Source organism: Palaemon carinicauda, chromosome 27 (assembly GCF_036898095.1).
Source record: "Palaemon carinicauda isolate YSFRI2023 chromosome 27, ASM3689809v2, whole genome shotgun sequence".
NCBI classification, from domain to species: domain Eukaryota; kingdom Metazoa; phylum Arthropoda; class Malacostraca; order Decapoda; family Palaemonidae; genus Palaemon; species Palaemon carinicauda.
The window spans coordinates 92,036,186-92,059,646 of record NC_090751.1 but is presented as its reverse complement, the minus strand read 5'-3'; the positions used below and the strand labels follow the sequence as shown (position 1 = coordinate 92,059,646).

General features: G+C 43.6%; 1 protein-coding gene across 1 annotated transcript in view; it reads right to left on the bottom strand.

Moving 5' to 3' along the window:
- LOC137620804 (kinase suppressor of Ras 2-like) overlaps nt 1-23,461 on the bottom strand; it is a 117,053-nt gene that overhangs the window by 17,380 nt on the left and 76,212 nt on the right. The gene's annotated exons all lie outside the window — the stretch shown is intronic.

The window sequence follows — 23,461 nt, the reverse complement described above, 5'->3', positions numbered from 1 at the left end:
CTCTCGAACTTGGGAAATTACTCCCTTAGTTCGAATCTAAATTTCTCTCCCTTTCCTCTATTCCTTCTGCTCAATATTTCTTCGACCTTCTCCTGATTTTATCAACTTTCTTTTGTCTAGCTGTTCTAACTCTGAGTATTATGTCTCTCAAGTTGTGTATATATTTATAATATATATATGTATATATATATATATATATATATGTGTGTGGTGTGTGTGTGTGTGTGTAGATGTATGCATATATATATATTTATTTTATTTGTTCATTTATTTATTTATCTATTTATTTTTATTTTAACCAAATGGCGTGTATATTTCCACATTCGTTATTACTGCCTGCTTAGATGAATGGGAGAAGGGATCACGGTTGGGAGGTATTTGCATTCAAAGCTATATATGAGAGTATTGGATGATCTCAGCCCACCCAATGATGGTTTAGACCTTTTGGCGGAACTACTCTCAAGGGTTGGGTCATCGGAATCCAGGGGTATCCAATCCTTGAGGTGGGACTCTTGGCTTCTGGCTGGAAGCCCATCATTACAGATATGGGGTGAATGATTCAATATAGCATTGGTCTCAGTCCTAACAGGCGGGTTTAGCTTACAACTGTGCCTTTATATCTGTTTTGATACTATCCTTCGGGTAGGGTATGGAGTGGACCATCTGGGAAGTATACTCTCATTGTGCCGATAGTGGAGAATGCAAATTTCTTTTCCAACGTATGATACTTTCTTAAAATTCTCAAGCATGTAAACCAACAAAAACAAAGAAAATCCCACCCTTAACCATCCCCTGGATTTGCTGACCCCCCCCCCCCCCCCCCCGGCACTGTTGACGACCTCTGATAATGTGATAAGGGAAAGTTCTATTGATGACCTCTGATAATGTGATAAGGGAAAGTTCTGTTGATGACCTCGGAACGGGAAAGGACCATTCTACTGGTATTTCAAAATCGAGTAATTTGGATAACACGAGGAAACTTCGAATCCTTCATGTTACCCAAATTTCAATAGAGACAAATTATGATGATCTATGTAAAGCATTTGAATGCTATGGATGAATAAAGAAATAAGGATGAGACTTGAAGCTGGAACACGGGATTCATGGATATCTTACAGTAGTTAAGACGAAGCATTTAGTGCAATAAGTAACTTGAATAATATTAAAATTAATAACTTGAATGTCACGGCTGCTCTCTGCGATAAGGTACCAAAAGATTTGGATGTTTATAGGCCTGCCGATTGGTTGGAAAAAGACACAGATTTAGTTATGCCCTCACAGAGAAATCCAAAACCATCGATGTGGCTTATAGCTGAATCAAAGGGGGTTACAGGGAATTATTTTAAAATATGCAAATTGATTCAGAAAAAAAGTAGGAACTATTGCACCAGGCGATATATCTCGTTTTGGAAAAAAATAGTTCCCTTATCCATGCCAAATCCAGTACACAGTCTGTAATATTGTCCAATATGAAAATAAGTAATGATGACATTTAGATGTCAAACCCCACCTAAATTTTAGCTATGGAAGGGGCGTAGTTTTTAATAGAAATCTATATGAATTTACAGAGGAGGAGATACTGGCCATGTGTCCACTAAATGTATGGAAAGTTTACAAAGTCCCAGGTACATAAATGATAATCCTTACGTTCCAGGATGCTAATGTACCTTTTCATATTATTATTGAGAACGAAAGGATTAAAGACCATTCAAGCAGAAGCCACTGCAATGCTTTAATTGTTTTAAATTTGGGAACCCATCTAAAGTTTGCCAAAATGAGAAGATGTGTGGTATTTGCTCCAAATCTTACCATGGAGAGTGTGCACTTGGAGCCAGGTGTTTAAGCTGCAGCTCGAATCATAAATCCACAGACAAGAGCTGTGAGCTATATAAGTTGGAGGAAGCTGCCCTCAACAAATCGAACTTAGAACATTTAAGTGTGACCCATGCCAAAAGACTATTAAATAAATCAAATACATATACTAAGGCACTAAAATCAAACCAACCTAGTACTGCCAATAACTAAAAAAAAGTATACCATCTGATAAAATGTCTAATAACGAGGTAACCATATTACCTCCTAAGGCTTTACCACGGTGTATTAACACTAGGGCATTGCCCATTGCTGTACAGCCTTCATCCCCCATTACAAAAAAAGTACAAACCTCTCCCAGGCCCTGTTCTTGCCTGATCTGATGGAGGTTCCACTTAAGACTAACTTACCTGATGCACCTGTATTGGGAAAGGTGCAAAAACCTCGAATCCCACCATCTATTAATCGCAAAAGAGAGAGACCTCCATCTCTCTCTCCACCCTCCATTAGAAACGTTAAGGTTATGACATCAAATAAATTTGATGTTTTGTCAGTTGTTTCTAATGAACCAGAAGATACACTGAATAAATCAGAAATTCAAGTTGAGGTCCACCATCCACCTCAACAAATAGATCAAAAGGATACAAAGAAAAACACAAACGTAAAACCCAACATAACAAGACCATCTCTGAAGAAACCTACAGGTAATAATGTTAGATTAAAAACTGCTAATGGGAAGACCTCATCCAAGATGTCTTCCAGAAATAATCCATAGTTTTCTCCTCCATTTTGTAATGGAACTGTCAGGGTTTGAGGGCGAAATATGAAGAACTTAGCTCCTAATTCATGAACATTCCCCCATAATATTATGTCTACAGGAAAGTATGCTTGATTCTAACTCCTAGTCCTCGAGAGTATGTTAGCTATAGAACACCATATAATCAACAAGCAGGGAGCCATGGCGGAAGTCTCATGTACATTCGTCGAGATTTTCCCCAAATACCTATGTCTATATGTACAACCCTGCAGGCAGTGGTTGTACAAATTGATATAGGGTGAAAATATACAATATGCTCTCTGTACTTACCTCCAAATGATAATATTTTATATGACGATTTAGCAGAGGTCATTCAACAACTCCCTCAACCTTTTCTCATACTGGGAGATATGAATGGTAGACATCCTTCATGGAGTGATGTTTTAGCAAACATAAGGGGGAATATTATCCCATCAACTGTGGAAAATGAGGATGTGGGTCTCCTTAATACATGAGAGCCCACGCACTTCCATGCTCAGACAGGTACGTTGTCATGCATTGACCTTTCAATTGCAAGCTCTAACTGCCTTCTTGATTTTAATTGGAGGACATTAGATGATTAGCATACTAGTGATCATGCACCAATCATTATAAACACTAGCAAGGGTCTGCCTTTGCAAAGATCGCCACGATGGAATCTTGACAGGGTAGATTGGGTTAAATTTTCTGAGCTAAGTGAAATCAAAGGGAGAGCAGAACATTCATCCCTACATTTTTCTCCTCCACTTCAACATTTCTATGCTTTTCCTTCCATTATTGAGATAAACAGTAAATGATATAGGGTTTATCCTTGAAAGGCATCGAAGATTTTTCTCATATACTTCTCAAACACCTACCACTGTCTTCACCCTAGATATACGTTAAGTAGTCTGTCCATCTAATTCCTACAAATTGTGGCATTGTGTGTCTTCTCAAAAACACCTACCACTGTCTTCACCCTAGATATGTGAAGAATTTTCTTCACTCTTCTTCTTTTAATCGTATTTTTAGCTCTCTTCTACTAATACTATAGCTACCCCTTAAAAATTCTCTCCTACATCTAGTTTTCTTTAACGAAACATAGGGAGGACTAACTTAAACTTGTTGACAGTGGCGCACGCCATGCTCGTGACGTCACAGCGTAGATACGCACGATAGAGGGCCTTAGTGTAACCACGGCGTATGTTGGTTCTTTCCTTAAGCTACGTGGGTCGAGATTAAATTCCTAAACTGAATTTTTATATCAATTTCAATACTGCTGAATTAATGCATCTTATATTTCCCAATACCAATTAAGGTTTGTTAATTTTAAGATGTATGCCCATCGTACCAGTCCATTGCTAATTAATCATTTTAAATATTAATTTTTAGCAAGCCAGAATAGGTAGGATTGTTGTATATATAACCTCCCTCAGAGCAGCAAGATTTATCTGAGTATTTAGTACAAAATCCTGCCTCCTCTGCACTCCTTGCAACAATATATTGCCCTGTCCTTAAGTCCCGATATGGCAACCCCAATGGATTACCGTGCGCATCAAGCTCCTCACCTGTCTGGAAAGGTGAAGCCAGGTGATCTCTTCGACCGTAGAGTCAACCCCATTCATCAAGAAGCTGCCCTAGCCTGCTGACCTGCCTGGTCATTGAACCCGGGTACATCTGGCTCACCCCCCACACTCTCTCTCCCAAAACTCGACTCACAAAAGGTTGCTGCCGGTCGGAGAGATTGAGAAGAAGAGGACCCTGATGTACCTAGTTACAGCTACAGTGAGAATTCTTGGGGTGAGCCAGGCAAGAGTGCAACGTGCCAATTAGTGCGACAACCAGGTCAACAGACGGGCATAGGACTAATCTTAAAGGAGTGCAGGTACTACATCAATGGCCATTTAGTTTTCCCCCAATTCTTAGCTTAGACTAATTTTAATTTGATAGGGAACCTGGCTTTTACATTATTCGGACTGTGTGCGGTGGGATTGTGTGTATATATTTTTTTCTATACAATTTTTTGCCTTTTGAGACTAGCATAGTCTCTGGGTCACGTGGGCCACGTGCCAGACCCCATTTGATTTTTTATTGTTGCAGACCACGTGTCTAACCCATCATTTTCATTATTTGAATTGCATCTCTTTTGATACCATTTTTTGTGTTGTTAAGATGTCCGTTTTGTTTAACGTAAATTTGTGAATAAATCAACATTAGGTTAATTGAACCTCCTTAGTATTTTTGCTCCCTCATTTATTTTAATGTGTGAAATGAATAGTTGATCACGGGACAAAGTACCCAATATTTAAAGAGAAAACCTGAGTAAGTCTATAGGTGGTAACAGCGAGGAATTTTGCATTAATATATTTGCTTCGAAGGTAAAAATCCTTATCTTTAAACTTTTAAACTACTTTACATCACTGCTCCCATTTTGGATTTTGTCTAACTACATTAACGTACAATAACTGTCCAGCATTTCATTGGGGTAGCTGGGACCGAGCCGGAACAGAGCCTGAGAATGAGATGACTATAGACCTGACAAAGCTAGAGTAGGCCATAAATTATTGCAAATTCTACGTGTGGAGTGCTTCGGCCTCTGGACAGTAAAATTTCACCCTTTTGTATTTAGAGTGATGGTTAGTGAATTGTGACAGTAAAGTATTAGCAGGGTGTTTGTGCCCCGAGAGTAAGTGCTCATATCCTCCCCTGTTGAACTTTATGTAACTGTTATAAGGAGACTTTCCCGGACTAAGTTCCCACTCAGAACACATACCATAAAAAATTCTCCACAAGATATATGTTCAGTAGTCTGTCCATTTAATTCCTACAAATAGTGGCATTGTGTGTCTTCTCAAAAACACCTACCACTGTCTTCACCCTAGATATATGTTAAGTAGTCTGTCCATCTAATTCCTACAAATAGTGGCCTTGTATGTCTTCTCAGAAACACCTACCACTCTCTTCACCCTAGATATATGTTCAGTAGTCTGTCCATCTAATTCCTACAAATAGTGGCATTGTGTGTCTTCTCAAAAACACCTACCACTCTCTTCACCCTAGATATATGTTCAGTAGTCTGTCCATTTAATTCCTACAAATAGTGGCATTGTGTGTCTTCTCAAAAACACCTACCACTGTCTTCACCCTAGATATATGTTAAGTAGTCTGTCCATCTAATTCCTACAAATAGTGGCCTTGTATGTCTTCTCAAAAACACCTACCACTCTCTTCACCCTAGATATATGTTCAGTAGTCTGTCCATCTAATTCCTACAAATAGTGGCATTGTGTGTCTTCTCAAAAACACCTACCACTCTCTTCACCCTAGATATATGTTAAGTAGTATGTCCATCTAATTCCTACAAATAGTGGCATTGTGTGTCTTCTCAAAAATACCTACCACTCTCTTCACCCTAGATATATGTTAAGTAGTCTGTCCATCTAATTCCTACAAATAGTAGCATTGTGTGTCTTCTCAAAAACACCTACCACTCTCTTCACCCTAGATATATGTTCAGTAGTCTGTCCATCTAATTCCTACAAATAGTGGCATTGTGTGTCTTCTCAAAAATACCTACCACTGTCTTCACCCTAGATATATGTTAAGTAGTCTGTCCATCTAATTCCTACAAATAGTGGATTTGTATGTCTTCTCAAACACCTACCACTGTCTTCACCCTAGATATGTTAAGTAGTCTCTCCATCTAATTCCTACAAATAGTGGCCTTGTATGTCTTCTCAAACACCTACCACTGTCTTCACCCTAGATATAAGTTAAGTAGTCTGCCCATCTAATTCCTACAAATAGTGGCCTTGTATGTCTTCTCAAAAACACCTACCACTCTCTTCACCCTAGATATATGTTCAGTAGTCTGTCCATCTAATTCCTACAAATAGTGGCATTGTGTGTCTTCTCAAAAACACCTACCACTCTCTTCACCCTAGATATATGTTAAGTAGTCTGTCCATCTAATTCCTACAAATAGTGGCATTGTGTGTCTTCTCAAAAACACCTACCACTCTCTTCACCCTAGATATATGTTAAGTAGTCTGTCCATCTAATTCCTACAAATAGTGGTATTGTGTGTCTTCTCAAACACCTACCACTGTCTTCACCCTAGATATATGTTAAGTAGTCTGTCCATCTAATTCCTACAAATAGTGGCATTGTATATCTTCTCAAAAACACCTGCCACTGTCTTCACCCTAGATATATGTTCAGTAGTCTGTCCATCTAATTCCTACAAATAGTGGCATTGTGTGTCTTCTCAAAAATACCTACCACTCTCTTCACCCTAGATATATGTTAAGTAGTCTGTCCATCTAATTCCTACAAATAGTGGCATTGTGTGTCTTCTCAAAAACACCTACCACTGTCTTCACCCTAGATATATGTTAAGTAGCCTGTCCATCTAATTCCTACAAATAGTGGCCTTGTATGTCTTCTCAAAAACACCTACCACTCTCTTCACCCTAGATATATGTTCAGTAGTCTGTCCATCTAATTCCTACAAATAGTGGCATTGTGTGTCTTCTCAAAAACACCTACCACTCTCTTCACCCTAGATATATGTTAAGTAGTCTGTCCATCTAATTCCTACAAATAGTGGCATTGTGTGTCTTCTCAAAAACACCTACCACTGTCTTCACCCTAGATATATGTTAAGTAGTCTGCCCATCTAATTCCTACAAATAGTGGCATTGTGTGTCTTCTCAAAAACACCTACCACTCTCTTCACCCTAGATATATGTTCAGTAGCCTGTCCATCTAATTCCTACAAATAGTGGCCTTGTATGTCTTCTCAAAAACACCTACCACTCTCTTCACCCTAGATATATGTTCAGTAGTCTGTCCATCTAATTCCTACAAATAGTGGCATTGTGTGTCTTCTCAAAAACACCTACCACTGTCTTCACCCTAGATATATGTTAAGTAGTCTGTCCATCTAATTCCTACAAATAGTGGCATTGTGTGTCTTCTCAAAAATACCTATCACTCTCTTCACCCTAGATATATGTTAAGTAGTCTGCCCATTTAATTCCTACAAATAGTGGCATTGTGTGTCTTCTCAATAACACCTACCACTCTCTTCACCCTAGATATATGTTAAGTATTCTGTCCATCTAATTCCTACAAATAGTGGCATTGTATGTCTTCTCAAACACCTACCACTGTCTTCACCCTAGATATAAGTTAAGTAGTCTCTCCATCTAATTCCTACAAATAGTGGCATTGTATGTCTTCTCAAACACCTACCACTGTCTTCACCCTAGATATATGTTCAGTAGTCTGTCCATCTAATTCCTACAAATAGTGGCATTGTGTGTCTTCTCAAAAATACCTACCACTCTCTTCACCCTAGATATATGTTAAGTAGTATGTCCATCTAATTCCTACAAATAGTGGCCTTGTATGTCTTCTCAAAAACACCTACCACTGTCTTGCGGGGGCACTCGGCCACACTAATCTATTTAATTTCTCTTCCTCTTGTTTAGTTAAAAGTTTTATAGTTTATATAGGAAATACTTATTTTGGTGTTGTTGCTGTTCTTAGAATATATTTTCATTGTTTCCTTTCCTCACTGGGTTATTTTCCTGGTTGGAGCCCCTTGGCTTATAGCATCCACTTTTCCCAACCAACTAGGGTTGTAGCTCAGCAAGTAATAATAATAGTAATAATATACAAAGGACTCTGTACATCTAATTGCTTGCCTTACTACTTTAATAAGTGTCTTCTCGAGGTATCATTCCAGTGTTTAACTCATTATCATGACTGTCTTTGTTGCATTACCTTTAAGATATAGGGACCCTGATCAAGCACTATATACACTATCCAACGTTGTTAATCAAACTGTGCATAACTCAAACACGAACATATTTTATACCCTGGCAAATGAATCTATTACCTCTGTCTGTATTTCACACTGGACCACATAAATAGGGTAATGTTTCTCCCATGTGATATCAAACAAGACCTTAGTTTCAGTCTCATTTCGTTTTCCATTTAGACTAATTTGTATTCTATTCATCTGGAATTTTTCATTTCTAATTTTCTTTCTTTTTATATTGCATTCCAAATTCAGTTACATTTCATCCAGGAAACTTTTTAAACATTATAGAAGCTGTTTGAGCAAAGATCTGGCAGTAATTTCAGTCTTATGGAAGCGTTCTAAACGTTACAGATGCAGTCTGAACAAAGAACTGGCAGTAATTCTTCTATTTCCACATTCATGTTTCTACACATTTTCCTTCATTCTTTTATTCAATCTCACAGAAAATTCTTGGTCCCAAAATAGAAGCAAACAAATACTAACTGGATGACACTTTTCTTGTTTGTTCATTCTTTTGCACTAATTATTCGTTCTCCAATAAAAACGCTTTTTTAATCACATTTATCCATAATATTCTTAATATCTGCTTTCATTTTATTTGAACTATAACCAATTGACCATCATACCAATAACTTTACTCCTTCAAAAGTATTCTACAGTAATACTCTGGCTGTCATCTCTATATACGTAAGCTATTTGGATATTTTCTCTCTACAATTACATCTCCTTACCTCCCTCAACAGCAAATGATACAGGGCTGATAATTGATAGAAATCGACATTTTTCTCAAATAGTTTCATTTTTAAATCTTATGAGATTAAAGTAACGATATCCAAATAAAATCTTTCTGGTGACCTGTGTTCCTAATTCTCACCACCTGCTTGCCTTAGTACTTTGCCCCTTCTCATTTCTACATTATTATTATTATTATTATTATTATTATTATTATTATTATTATTATTATTATTATTTAGAGAAGGAGTGGAAGTTAGTAAAAGAAAATTTTGTTGGAATTGCAAGTGATGTGTGTGGCAAGAAGTTTGTTGGAGGCAGCATGAGGAAGGGCAGTGAATGGTAGAATGAAGGAGTGAAGGTAAAAGTGGAAGAGAAAAAGAGGGCTTTTGAAAAATGGCTGCAGAGTAATAGTGTAGAGAAGTATGAAAGATATAGAGAGAAAATGTGGAAGTGAACCGCAAGGTAAGTGACGCAAAGAGGGCAGCTGACCTGAGGTGGGGTCAGGGATTGGGTCATTCATATGAAGAGAATAAGTAGTAGTTTTGGAAAGAAGTGAAGGGTGTAATGAAGTCTGGTTCAAGAATTGAAGAGACAGTGAAAGATGGAAATGGAAGATTGTTTTTAAAGGAGAGGAGGCAAGGAAAAGGTGGGCGGAATATTTTGAAAATTTACTGAATGTTGAGGATGATAGAGAGGCAGATATAATTGCTGTTGTAGGTGTTGAGGCGCCAGTGATGGGAGACGAGAATGAGAGAGAGATTACAAGAGAGGAAGTGAGGAGAGTGCTAGATGAAACGAGAGTTGGAAAAGCATCCGGTATGGATGGTGTGAGAGCTGAGATGTTGAAGAAAGGGGGTGTGACTGTACTTGAATGGTTGGTGAGATTGTTTAACATGTGATTTGTATTGTCAATGGTACCAGTAGATTGGGTTTGTGCGTGTATTTACCACTATATAAGGGTAAGGGAGATGTGCATGAGTATTGTAATTCAAGAGGTATTAGTTTGTTGAGTGTAGTTGGAAAAGTGTATGGTAGAGTAATGATTAATAGGATTAAGGATAAAACAGAGAATGCAATATTGGAAGTACAGAGTGGTTTTAGAAGAGGTAGGGGTTTTATGAATCAGATTTTTACAGTTAGGTAGATATGCGAGAAATATTTAGCAAAGGGTAAGGAGGTGTATGCTGCGTTTATGGATCTGGAGAAAGCGTATGATAGAGTTGATAGGGAAGCAATGTGGAATGTGATGAGGTTATATGGAGTTAGTGGAAGGTTGTTGCAAGCAGTGAAAAGTTTCTACAAAGGTAGTAAAGCATGTGTTAGGATAGGAAATGAAGTGGGCGATTGGTTTCCGGTAAGAGTGGGGCTGAGAAAGGGATGTGTGATGTCGCCGTGGTTGTTTAACTTGTATGTTGATGAAGTGGTGAGAGAGGTGAATGCTCGAGTGCTTAGACTAGGATTGAAACTGGAAGACGAGAATGACCATGAATGGGAGGTAAATCAATTATTGTTTGCGAAAGATACTGTACTGGTTGCAGACGAGGAAGAGAAGCTTGGCCGATTAGTGACAGAATTTGGAAGGGGGTGTGAGAGAAGGAAGTTGAGAGTTAATGTGGGTAAGAGTAAGGTTATGAGATGTATGAGAAGGGAAGGTGGTGCGAGGTTGAATGTCATGTTGAATGGAGAGTTACTTGAGGAGGTGGATCAGTTTAAGTACTTGGGGTCTGTTGTTGCAGCAAATGGTGGAGTGGAAGCAGATGTACGTCAGAGAGTGAATGAAGGATGCAAAGTGTTGGGGCCAGTTAGGGGAGTAGTAAAAAAATAGAGGGTTGGGCATGAATGTAAAGAGAGTTCTGTATGAGAAAGAGATTGTACCAACAGTGACGTATGGATCAGAGTTGTGGGGAATGAAAGTGACGGAGAGACAGAAATTGAATGTGTTCAAGATGAAATGTCTAAGGAGTATGGCTGGTTTATCTCGAGTAGATAGGGTTAGTTTATCTTCCATTCCAAACTCTACTTGACAATGTTTCAGAATTTATTCCACACTTCATCCCATGTTTCTTCATCTACCACATGCCTACATTATTTGCATATCTCTCTCTCTCTCTCTCTCTCTCTCTCTCTCTCTCTCTCTCTCTCTCTCTCAGCATGGACGAATCTTGCCCTCACTGCAAGCTTCGCATCACCGTTTTCTTCATGTGTAGTATCTCACACTTACAGCCTATCTCAATATTGGTTTGTTCCGTAACCAAAATACAAACCACGCTATTTACATTGGGTTTACCTTTTAGCGCAGCTGAAATGGCGAGCTATTAGAATTTAACGAGAGTGTATTACCCCCGCGCTAGTTAGAGGGGGGGGGAGGGGAGTGGTAGCTAGCTACCCGTCCCCCCCCCCCTCACACACAGATGAATGCTCACTTTCACTTTTGGCTCGGACTGTGACAGACGTCTCTGTCTTGGTCCTCTCTTGGCAGCCATTGTTTGTTTTGTCTTTACTTAATCGCTTACTTTTCTTTTACTCAATATATATGTAAACATGTTTTCATGTTTGTATATATATTTGAGTATAGAAATCAGTAAGTTTCCTTTTCAGATTTGTGTGTGTAGTGTACGATTTCTACGTGGTGTCCTCGGCAGTTAGGCCACCACGGCGTAATTTTATGGGTGGCGATCGAGTTTGACTTCGGTGTTCTCTCTCTCTCTCTCTCTCTCTCTCTCTCTTGAGGTCGTTCACCCTTGTACTGCGTGTTACTACGCCCTTGTAGCTTCCTTTCCGTGTGGGGGGGTTGCTACGCCGTACGTTTGTCTCAATTAGTTTATGAATCTAATTGTAGTTGTTTTTTTTTCAGTTTGTGGAACGATTCCTTTCGGGGTTTTCGTTCTTTCTTTAGTGTTCATTCATTTTTAAATTACATAATTACATAGTTTCATAATTATAATTGTTATAATTCTGTTTTGGTTACAGCTCTCCTTCCGTGAGTGTAAGTGGTTGTGAGGGCACGTGCCTGTTGTGTAATTCTTGTTCCTTTCCCTCGGGATTCCTCTTCGGAGCCTTCCCGGGGGAATGAATGTGTACTAATGATTTTTGTTTTATTTTTTTACAGTTACCGATCTAGTTCGTTTCTGTAATATGGCAACGGTGAGCTGTCTTGTTGAGGCCTGGGGATTCGGATGTTGCTGCCTTCCCCCTTATATTTTCGTCAGGGGCGTGTCTCCTTCTACTGGAAGTACTCCCGTGACGACGGACAGCTCTTCAGTTCATTTTAGAACTCTCAGAAGGCTTGGCTCCTTGGGCGGGTAACTTTCCTTCCGAGGGAAGTTTTTCCTGTCTAGGCTTGAGTTTTTCCCCTTTTGGGGGGTTCTTCTCTTGCCTTTTTTTCGTGCGACTATGCTCTTGGTGCTGAGCGGTCACACCTGCAGTTTCGCTCAAGGGGCTGGGCAACTGCAGGAGCCCCTCTTCGGAGGATTGCTCCTTTTAGGTCACTGGCTGACCAGTCTCTTCTACGAAGTGTTTCTCTTTCGTTCGCGAGAGAGTACACTCATAGAGACTCCTCTTCGGAGGATTCTTCTGTTGCTGTTGCTCTCCCTCGCCGTAAGGCCCACCGTCCGCCTCGTCGTAAGGGCCTCTCATCTCCCTATAAGGGTGCTAAGAGGCGCCTTTTTGAATCTCCGTTTGCAGCCTACAACTCCTTTTTCTTGATCTTCCGCCTTGGTGCAGATGGACAGCAGTCTGATCTCGTCTTCCGACGGGCAACGGTCTTCCCGATGGACAAAGGTCTTCCAACGGACATCAGTCTCCCGGCAGACAGGCTACGGTCTTCCGATGGACATCTGTCTCCCGACGGACAACGTTCCCTTCGGGGCAAAGGGTTGCCTCCCACGGGGGTTCTTCCCTTGCGTGTCAGGGTTCCCCTGCGCGCCCTTCTGCTGTGTTCTCTCCTGCTCCTGCTCAATGTTAGCGCACAGGCGCTCTCCTGCTCATCAGTGCTTCCTGATCGCTATCGCTCTCCTTTCGCCGGCGCTCTCCTGTTCGTCAGCGCTCTCATGATGATCATCCCTGCTGTTCCTGTTGGACTCGCGCTCATTCACCTGCCCACCCCCGCGCCCGCGCGACCGTTTGCCTGAGCGCCCGCGCGACCGTTTGCCTGCGCGCCCGCGCGACCGTTTGCCTGCACGCCCGCGCGACCGTTCGCCTGCGCGCCCGCGCAACCGCGCGATCATTCGCCTGCGCGCCCACACGCCCACACGCCCATGTGCCTGCACGTCTACGCTCCTGCGCGTCCGCGCACAAGCTCTCCAATGTTCGCTCGCGCGGACGGACGGTGTTCCGTCGCGGTGTTCTGTCGCGGTGTTCCGTCGCGGTGTTCTGTCGCGGTGTTCCGTCGCTGTGTTCTGTCGCGGTGTTCCGTCGCGGTGTTCTGTCGCGGTGTTCCGTCGCGCAGACGGACGGTGTTCCGTCGCGCGGACGGACGGTGTTCCGTCGGGCGGACCGACGGTGTTCCGTCGGGCGGACCGACGGTGTTCCGTCGGGCGGACCGACGGTGTTCCGTCGGGCGGACCGACGGTGTTCCGTCGGGCGGACCGACGGTGTTCCGTCGGGCGGACCGACGGTGTTCCGTCGGGCGGACCGACGGTGTTCCGTCGGGCGGACCGACGGTGTTCCGTCGGGCGGACCGACGGTGTTCCGTCGGGCGGACCGACGGTGTTCCGTCGGGCGGACCGACGGTGTTCCGTCGGGCGGACCGACGGTGTTCCGTCGGGCGGACCGACGGTGTTCCGTCGGGCGGACCGACGGTGTTCCGTCGGGCGGACCGACGGTGTTCCGTCGGGCGGACCGACGGTGTTCCGTCGGGCGGACCGACGGTGTTCCGTCGGGCGGACCGACGGTGTTCCGTCGCGCGGACCGACGGTGTTCCGTCGCGCGGACCGACGGTGTTCCGTCGCGCGGACCGACGGTGTTCCGTCGCGCGGACCGACTGTGTTTCTTCGCACGGACGTCGGCTTAATTCTTGCAGTATCCATTGCTCGTCTATGGGTTATCGCTCGCCGACCACCAGCTCTCGCCCTTCCTACCACGCTTGCTCTCCTTCTGCGCTCCTTTGCTCACCTTTGTTTGCGTGACGAGCATGGGCGCTTCCACGTTCGCCCACGCGCAAATCTTTGAATTACCATCACGCGACCTCCAGGGCGATTGCGACCACGATTCCCATTGGGGTTTTCGCAGCATGGCCAGCCTGGCGAGTTCTTCTGGAGCGTATTTCCAGAACACGGCCTCACCCCATAAACGCAGAGCATGGCACTTGCACGAATAGGAAGAAACTTCAGGGAGGTCTGAGCAACACTCCTCTTTCCAGAACCTGGGTTAACTCTTCCCCGTCATTCCCTGGAAGGATTTTTGGCGGGGGGCTTTCCGTTCGAGATTTCTCCATCGGCCAAGGGGTGACTGCTTACCCCTTCCTCTGGGGCTTACCTGGTCCTTTCCCTCCTCGGTTACGGCTAGAGGTTTGGTTCAAGGAAGCTACAGGAAGATCATGGGTACTTTCCTCCTCTCGAGCTCAGGCACCTTGGCCTTTCGTCGTTGAGTATCTAACTTGCGGACAAGCTCGATGTTGTACCATCCGGACGCGCTGACTGAGGGCTTCCTTCGGGTGGCTCATCTGTGGAGGTCGACGACCTCAGACACCCTTCCATCCTTGAGAAGAGTTTGTTTGTGCCCAAGGACAGAGACTTAGACAGCGGCTGTGCGGAGGAAGTCGACTTCCGTTTTCACTCCTCCAAGGCGCTTTCTCCCAGACTCTGCAGGGCTCCAGCGCCCTTTTCTTTCAACCACGTCAGCCTAAATTATCGGCTACGACAACTGGGACAATGTGTCCAGTTGCAGTTTCCTCCTGTCAGGAACAGATGGCACGGGAGGCTCCCCCGGGGGGGCATAGTCCTAAAAGGAGCGGCAGAGTTCACGAACTCTTGGATTGCAGGTCTCTCGCAGGGAGGATGCTTAAGGTTACTCATCCGGATGACAGCTTCCCGATGCCCATTCCCGCACAATCTCTGTGATCAGCCAAGGATATCGCGCCTGCCGTCTCTGTCAGCGAATTCAGTGTCTCTGAACCTCTAAGCCAGGGGTGGCCAACCTTTTGTTTACCATGCACCAATTTTTTCACTTCTAATTCAGATGCGCCACACAAACTTTAAACCCCTCTCAATTTGGCTTTAATACATATAATAATAATATGATATCTATATATATATATATATATATATATATATATATATATATATATATATATATATATATATATATATATATATATGCCTTTATACATATATATATATATATATATACATACATACATACATATACCAAAGGCACTTCCCCCAATTTTGGGGGGTAGCCGACATCAACAAGAAACAAAAACAAAAAAGGGGACCTCTACTCTCTACGTTCCTCCAGCCTAACCAGGGACTCAGCCGAGTTCAGCTGGTACTGCTAGGGTGCCACAGCCCAACCTCCCACATTTCCACCACAGATGAAGCTTCATACTGCTGAGTCCCCTACTGCTGCTACCTCCGCGGTCATCTAAGGCACCGGAGGAAGCAGCAGGGCCTACCGGAACTGCGTCACAATCGCTCGCCATTCATTCCTATTTCTAGCACGCTCTCTTGCCTCTCTCACATCTATCCTCCTATCACCCAGAGCTTTCTTCACACCATCCATCCACCCAAACCTTGGCCTTCCTCTTGTACTTCTCCCATCAACTCTTGCATTCATCACCTTCTTTAGCAGACAGCCATTTTCCATTCTCTCAACATGGCCAAACCACCTCAACACATTCGTATCCACTCTAGCCGCTAACTCATTTCTTACACCCGTTCTCTCCCTCACCACTTCGTTCCTAACCCTATCAACTCGAGATACACCAGCCATACTCCTTAGACACTTCATCTCAAACACATTCAATTTCTGTCTCTCCATCACTTTCATTCCCCACAACTCCGATCCATACATCACAGTTGGTACAATCACTTTCTCATATAGAACTCTCTCTACATTCATGCCCAACCCTCTATTTTTTACTACTCCCTTAACTGCCCCCAACACTTTGCAACCTTCATTGACTCTCTGACATACATCTGCTTCCACTCCACCATTTGCTGCATTTATGCATACATATATATACATATATATATATAGTATATATAGATATTCATATTTATATATATATATATATATGTGTGTATATATATATATATATATATATTTATATATATATATATATATATATATATATATATATATATATATATATATATATATATATATATATATATATTATAAATGTGTGTGTGCATGCGGACAGATGTAGCAGCTGTAAAGGAAATGATTTAACATGGATACAAAGTAAAGTGTACCTACTTTATTGACACTGAATTTGCATTGATAATATTCATTAGTTATTCCTGAAAGTACTAATAAAAATATATGAACATAATTAGCAGTTTTAAAGAAAAGTAATTTCACATGCAGGAAAAATAAACATAACTATGTTTAATGAGACTTTTGACTTTGCCTTGCTTTCACTAAATCTTTAATACTAGCAGGTAAATTAGTAACTGAGAGCGACAGACAGTTCAGATTTGAATCGGATAGTCGCGACCTCACTTCTTGAACATTTTCATGGATGAAAATATTTGCTCGCATCTGTATGTTGTTACAAAGCTACAGGCATAACTTTGGGTAAATTTTCTAAATTCTGGAAAATGTTCACTTGTTTATAATTGCCAAAAATAAGCATTTCAGATGCACTTGGGAGTGAGGCAAATTCATTAAATTTACTCTTCAGCACTGAATTTGCTTTTAGACCAATAAGCTCCATCTGTATATTACTAGGCATCTTCAGAATGTTATATTCAGTAAGTGAATATAAATTTGTAAATGCAAGCATGCAATCTTCTTCAGCAAAATCACTAAAACGACTATCAAAGGCCTCTCGTAGTAATATGATTTTTTCAATGTATTTTGTAACGTTGGTATATGATTAAGGTATTATATATGTCTAAAATCTAACACATACATAGAAATGGTGTATTTTGAATAACTAAAAGAAAAAAATGCAGAACATAGCTGAAGGTCCCCTTAAATTATTTTTTTATTTTTTTGTAATAATCAGTAATATTTTTGGTATTATTTTTTTATGAGCAGGCTTGGTTTTTTAATTATCTCTGGGGTATAGTGCGCCACTTGTAATCGTGCAATGCGCCACTGTTGGCGCATGCGCCATAGGTTGGCCACCCCTGCTCTAAGCCATAGCATCAGCAAGAGTTGCCCGGTTGGGCCGAATGATCCATACCTTAGGCGAAGGTCCTCCATAGGATCATCGACGGCTTCATCCCCGGCCTCTTCAGTCGATCCTTTCTTGTAAGGAAGGATATGAGAGGGGAGTTCCGTAGTCGACCTCTCAGCCCTGATCAAGTTTGTCGAACAAACTTCGGCCAGCGTAGAACAGCAGAATCGATCAGACTGGTAACGAGGCGACAGGACTCCTTAAACCCTGGATCGGAAGGACGGGTACTTTCAGTTTCCATTCCATCCATCTTCCAGGGAGCTCGTCGAATTCAGCCTAGACTGCAAGTATTCCTGCTTATGATGCAGTGTGGCTATACCGCCGTGGCATAGCAGGTTTTTTTCCCCAGAGAACTCTCCCTGCTTTCCTCATGGCCGCTCAGGTGCAGGCTTCCGCCTCCTCTGCTTTTTAGAGGGCTGGTCAACTCCGGTAGGCTCGGGTTCGACCTTCTTCAGCGCCGGGACAAGCTTCCGGATGCTTACCATGAGTGTGGGTTCATGGTATTTTGCTTGGAGCCTTCTCTTCTTCTGCCTCAACATCTGGAGTATCTGGCCATGATATTGAGTCAACGGCCTTACCACGTTGGAAACCCCGCTTCTCGTCCGTCCAACGAGGTTAAGCAACGTCGGTTCTGGTCGGTACTTGGATGGGTGACCACCTGGGGACGCCAGATTCTGTTGCCACATCCTCCGAGCCTTCCTTTCAGTTGACTGTGGCAAGACTGAGGAGAGTCGCAGTACCTGTTCTCAGTCAAGCAGAGCTTTCAGCCCTACCTTGGAACGTTTCCTAGTTCTCCTTTCCTCATTGACCCATCTATAGTCTGAACGGTCGCCTCAGGATAAGTTCCATGTGGGGCGGTCCAAGTTCCGGTGGTTTCAGGCAACGTTTAACCGGACTTCCTGGCCCCTATGGGACCAGCGGAACTATTAGACCTGCAATGGGCGTTGACCTATGGAACATCTTGATGGTAGTGGATATTCTCGTCCTTTCCCCACATTCTTGATGCTGTTCTCGGACTCGTCAAAGGAAAGGGGGGGGGCATGTTCTGGTCCAGGCCTATGGTCAAGACCTGAAGGATACCTCTCCATCATTCAGGCAGGCTTAGGGGCCGTAGTCTGGCCCCTCTACAGATCCTACAGCTCCTGTCGAGTCGCCCCGTGCGCGTCGACTTCATGATTCTGGCGTGTTCTAACCAGCAGGAGACGCATTTTCACACCTTTACATCTTGCAGTAGAGATACCGGGATGATTGAGATTCTCTCAATACCACCATCGGCTCTCTCATTCCAGGCAGAGGAATGTTCTCTCCGACAATCCGAGCAGAGCCTCGTAGAGAGAGTGTACCTGGGGGTCTTTGACCTTGAGTAACCAGCAAGTCCTGGTCTGGGGGACCTGATCGCGACAGCTTGGAACCTCAAGCTTCCGCTGTTCTTCCCCCCAGTCTCAGACCCTGAGACTCTGGCAAGATGCATTCCGGTCATGGTGAGACAACTTCGACGCCTGCATCTTCCCTCCTTTTTGTCTGTGGACAAAGGGTCTCAACAAGACCAGGTTGTCTGTCAACCTTTCAATGGGAGAGCTCCACTGGGACTATGCGCAGAACGGTTTCTGGACCCTCTGCTTCCCCTGACGGAACTCCCGGGAGAGCTTCTCCCACGGCGCAGACTACTCAAACAACCACACTGCGACATCTCTCCCGAACCGGGGCGTCGCTTCGGCTTCATGCCTGGAGACACTACGCCTCCTCCTCAAGAAGAGACAACCCGCTACGGAACTTCTTCCAACACTATACAAAGCAATTACATGAAATAAAACATGTTGTGGTGGCAGCGGGTAGTGTTAAAAAACCCGTCGTCTAAGCACTGTGACAAACAGTGAACTGCTTTGGGACTTTCCAGTGCATCGGGTGCATGGGTACATTTACCCTTGAGTGCAAATTACAATAATAATTAACACACTGGTCCATATAGGTGCATATCTGACCGATAACACCAGTGCTGAGTGAATGTTGCGTCACGGTGTTCATGCATTTCCAAAATCTGTACGAATCAGTCAGATTTGGTTTCACATCTCCATTGAGTGGCATCAGTTCGATGAAATTACATATTTTTGCGACGAGAAAATATGGACCCTGATGTGTTTTCAATCCCGGATCAGATTCATACCTGATTGTAATTACATTTGATAATCTAGTTACAAGGTAAAATACTAAATTTATTTGCATCTTTTTGCTGCTATCTCAGTTACAGACGAATAAAGCATAATAGAGTTTTAATTAAACCCTAGAAGGGCCCAACTTGAAATCAGAGTACAGATTTCCAAGGGATGAGAAGGGTAATCTCTGAGATTTACCGTCCGTCCCTATGGAGATACAAACTTGGAATCCTTATAGTTGAAGTCGACACTTTCCCTGCAGGGGACAGGAAGCCCTAAGCTAGTTCCAAGCTTAGTGGATATGACAAATAATGGTAATGTCATATATAAAGGTCTGGGAGACCATATAAGGAACCCCTTCAAAGTAAAGGCATTTATACAAACCCTCAGATATAGTACTTTCAAGTAATTCTCTGGTAAGCTTCCATCAGGACGACATGGCTCAGCCCAAAAAATGGATTTTGAGCAAAGCGAAAAATTTATTTTTGGGTGAGATAGCCATGTAGTCCTGATGGACCCACCTTTCTTTCTTAAAAAATGACCCCACTCGAAACTACTCTATCTGCGGCTATTCCTGCTTAAATGCAACAAGGAATAATGCGCCGTAGTAGTACAGGGAGGTGGTCCACCGGGTACCTTGATAATGGCTCCCTTTCGTTCGCCGCTCTTCCCCCTCAAAGAGTAAAATCTATTCGGGGTGAAGATTGCTATGTGTCGTATCAAAAAATACGTCCCCTGATATTATGCGATATTCTTAAAGATATATTAAGGATACTGGCGCCAGGATTTAGAATTCTGGAGACCTATGGTTAATTCTCTGGGAATATCACTGTAGCTAAATATCCTTTAGAAAGCTGCCTCAAGGAACCATCCATCAGGACGACATGGCTATCTCGCCCAAAAATAGATTTTTCGCTTTGCTCAAAATTCGTTGTATGGGGCATGTCTGTTCGCAGACGTCCCCGAGTGCCGAGTGTAGGTCATGGCCTCCAATGCAGTGGTAAGCGTATGGCCTGAAGGGGATGAAGGAAGTGAAATGTTTGGGGTTGGACTTGGATATGCCCAAAAACACTCCGGGAAAGTCTTTTGCTGCTTCTTTCTCCTCGTGGTGGGTTGGGGGAGGATGTGACTGCTGCTGCCGCCCCGGTGCATACTCCTCTGGATTGGCCCTTGTGTTATACTCTGCAGGGGTCAGGCATTCTTGGATCTACATTGGCAAGATTTTCGAGTTTCGTTGGTGCATGAGGAATCCCCTAGTGCTAGCCACTCCCCTTCGGAGGCTGGAAGCTCTTTGCCTGTGACCGTGCAAAGTGCTTATGGTAAGTTTGACATCACCTGACTTTCGAGTGGGTGGGACGACAACAGAGGGGTTTCCAGGCCCGTATCATAGGTCGGCAACCATGACTGGGCGCCAGATGGCCTGGGTCCAAGCTTTCCCGTAGCCAGCCAAGACAGAGGTATAAAGGTTCATGCACTTTCTACTCCAAGGTTGATGAACAAGCTACAGTGACCTCCATCTGCCCTCCTTCCTGGGCACTGGATACCCACTTCTACCTCAACTGCTGAGATGTCTCTTGAATTGATAGAGAGGATGGGACAAATTTGAAGACATACTTGACTGCATGTACAGACCAAGAATGTGTGGCAAAGTACTTTGCTCCCTGTGCCTCTAAGCATAGGTCATGGTTGCCTCCTTTGTCCCTACTTGCAGTTGAAGTACCTAGCACTTATTCCTATTTTGCTGCGTCCTATGCAGGATATACTCAGGCATGATTCTTCTTATGAATTTTATTGGGAAATTCTTCAAATTATAGTTTGTGGATTTGTGCTTTTCCAACTAGGGTTGTAGCTTAGCAATTAATAATAATAATAATAATAATAATAATAATAATAATAATAATATTATTAAAAATTGCCATAATATGACAAATTCGAAGATAATTTGTATTTTTCGTAACCATACAAACCTTAGCTATTTACATTGGGTTTACCTTTTAGCGCAGCTGAAATGGCGAGCCATTAGAATTTAACGAGGGTGTATTACCCCCGCGCTAGTTAGCGGGGGGGGGGGGGGGGGTAGGGGAGTGGTAGCTAGCTACCCCTCCCCCCCTCACACACAGATGAATGCTCACTTTCACTTAGAGGTAGGACTTGTCTTGGGGGACAGGGCTGGCGGGCAAATATGTGTAAATAGCTAAGGTTTGTATGGTTAGGAAAAATAAAAATTATCTTCGAATTTGTCATTTGTTCCGTAACCGAAATACAAACCACGCTATTTACATTGGGTGACTTACCCATTAGGTAGGGTGGAAAGTCCCCAGCCATACTGGCTTTGGCTTTACCTGGGGACTCAGAATCCGAGTGAGTCGCACTTGAGAAAAGGAGTCCCTGCACCTCACAAGTTCCTTGCTCCGCAAGGAACCGTGTGGCCTACATAAGCTTGTGTGTGAAGGAAGAAGTGTGACCCGTCCTAGGCAGTTGACCTGGAGTTCCAGAAGGAACTCTGGGTTAGGACGTTCCCAATACCACCTCGTCAGGGTATGGGGGACGCGACAGTATTGACTCAATACTCAGAACACAAGGAAGCATGGTTTACCTGGAGAGGTTCGAGGTCAGCTATGCAGAGACCAGGATGCTGCTTCCCCGTAGAGGGGATGATGAAGAAAGAAATAAGGGCCAGACATACTTCTTTCATTCATACAGACTAAAACCTGATAACAATGCCCTCAACGTTCTGCTACCTGTCCAAAAAGGAGCCTGAGGTTAGACCCGCTGTTGTGTAGCCACCACAGAGCGATAGAAAACGTATCGAGACTCCTATGGGTCACGCCCTGCAGGAAGCGGGCTGCGAAGGTCATTAGACGCTTCCAGACTCTAGCTTGTAGCACCTGCGTCACAGAGTAGTATTACTCGAAGGCGAGGGACGTTGCGATGTATCCAACATCGTGCTGTAGGGCGACGTGATGGGGGAGGGTCTGGAGACAGGTCGAGATGAATGTCCTTGAGTCCGGGCTGAAGAGGTATACTGGTGACTCTCCCCCGTGTCCTCCTTGTGCTCCCAAATCAGCTGCAACTGAGGACAAACTGCAGCTGTTCCCAAAGCTAACCTCTCGATTCCTTTACTGGCAAGAAAGAGAAGGTCTTGGGACATCAGATACAGAATGGAGACTCAAAATCTTGAAGGAATTGGACCGAAGGGCCGGGACCCCCAGATTCCGAGTCTAGCCAACAACTCAGGAGCGAACCTGAATGTTGCCTTCCCCTCTTCCTTAGAAAGGGCGGAGTCGTACGAGACCAAGAAGATTGCTTACACACTGGCCGTGGCCAGAGTGAGCAGGAGACCCAAGGCGGAATACAATCCGAGGCCTGTCGTAAAGGGTCTCAAGAAGATCTCTTAAAGGACTAAAAGTCCGAGCCATGCTCCAAGTTGGAGGTCTTCCTCCGACTAGGGCAGGGACGATCGTAGCTTCGCATGAGCGAGGAAAGATCCAGCGGGCAGGAAAAAGTTATTCCTTTAAGCCTGAAGGTCAGGGAAAGGCTGAGCGACAGGCTTCATTGCCGAGAGCGGAAAGGAGTTTCCTCCCGCCGAAAGGCAATAAGACCGTTATTGCTGGAGAAGAGGCCTTAAGGGAAGAGGTATATCTCCCACGGCACCAACCACCGAAGACTCTTCACTTTGCCTGGAAGACCAGGCAAAGTTTGTTGGAGGCAGCATGAGGAAGGGCAGTGAATGGTGGAATGAAGGAGTGAAGGTAAAAGTGGAAGAGAAAAAGAGGGCTTTTGAAGAATGGCTGCAGACTAATAGTGTA